Genomic DNA, 1389 nt, shown 5'->3' on the forward strand with positions numbered 1-1389 from the left:
AAATAAATAAATGATCACAAAGTGAACAGATTGCCATTTTTCCATGAAAGGTTGGGTGAGCAACCCCCAGCTTGAAAGACATAATTAGGACATGTTTGATGGAGAAGCTTATTTAGAAATAGTTTAATCGATACCATGATCATAGTGAAGGTAATAAATATGTATGAAAGAGCAGATGATCCTCCTCTCCACAACAACAGAAAAATTGAGTTTGAATAAACAGATCAAGTAATGAAAAAGCTCACGCCACTGCGACCATATACAAACACATTTGACCAGTCTAACATTGCAAAATATAGCTAGAAAATTAGAATGTCTTCTAACGCTCTAGCCCAACAAATGAAGGTGGAAGGAGATTGTTGTGCTGCAATACCATAGCTGAGAGGGAGGAAGGTCTAATTGTTGTGGACCAGAGTATTTACTCTGTCACACGGTTTGTGAGCGGAGAGGCGCGAGCAGTCCTCACAGTCATGACACCCAGATCATCGATGCCATAGCAGACCTCACGCTAGCCTCAGCAGGCCTCTAACCTGCAGGTTGTACAAACAGCACTATGTGCCTCAAGAAATTGTAACAAACAGGCCAAAAAAATACAATGGGCAACTGACCGAGTGAATGTGATATGTTTCATATTTCACACTTTTTACCTTGCAGAATAAACCATAAAGACCTTTCAGGCAATCTTTTCTTGTACCTATGGCATTCTCACAAGGAAAACCTTGGCCTTCAACAGCTCATCCATAATAACAACAGCATCAGCCTACATGTTTAGCAATGTTATGTGCATTTAAGAGATCTTCAATTGTTCAACAACAATAATGACACTAAACAGAGGTAAACCTGATCTGAAGCGACGCATACAGGGGAAAAAACACACCATAAAAGTTCATCTCCTCCAGCAAGAATCCTAAAAAGAAAGTAATTGTTCAACAACAATAATGGCACTAAACAGAGGTAAACCTGATCTGAAGCGAGGCATACAGGGCAAAAAAAACTCACCATAAAAGTTCGTCTCCTCCGGCAAGAATCCTAAAAAGAAAGTAATTCTTAATTTCCAAAGGCACCAATAGGATACAGGAAAAAAAGACATCTAAAACACTGCCACTAAGCTATGAACACTGCCATCCAAAAGTACAGCTACGCCAATCAGTAAATGTAATCATGTTACAGCAATTATTTGTCTGCATAAGAAATAACGATCATCTTGGAGTGGCCTCAAGGAATAGCAACACGCAACAAAACAACAGATATTAAGGCATACATCTCAACTGCTTTCAACTTAGTAAATGATGTAAAACTAACCATGCCAATGAAGCAACAAAAAAGTATTACCTTTGTTACTTGACGTGCAACCAACAAAAGTTAATTTTTCAGAGTGAAGAAATATAC

At 38.5% G+C, this 1389-nt stretch overlaps 1 long non-coding RNA gene across 2 annotated transcripts; it reads right to left on the minus strand.

The window, feature by feature from the left end:
* Positions 1 to 141: 141 nt before the first annotated feature.
* On the minus strand, positions 142 to 1389 carry LOC119345807. Of its 2 annotated transcripts, XR_005167203.1 has the most exons (5): positions 1333 to 1389; positions 1000 to 1029; positions 841 to 907; positions 648 to 760; positions 142 to 530 (listed from the first exon to the last, which is right to left on the minus strand). It is a non-coding gene; the product is annotated as an uncharacterized LOC119345807 (long non-coding RNA). The 2 variants fall into 2 exon arrangements; XR_005167202.1 differs by having other exon boundaries at positions 1000 to 1383.

The sequence above is a fragment of the Triticum dicoccoides genome, unplaced genomic scaffold, assembly GCF_002162155.2.
Source record: "Triticum dicoccoides isolate Atlit2015 ecotype Zavitan unplaced genomic scaffold, WEW_v2.0 scaffold30041, whole genome shotgun sequence".
NCBI classification, from domain to species: Eukaryota; Viridiplantae; Streptophyta; class Magnoliopsida; order Poales; family Poaceae; genus Triticum; species Triticum dicoccoides.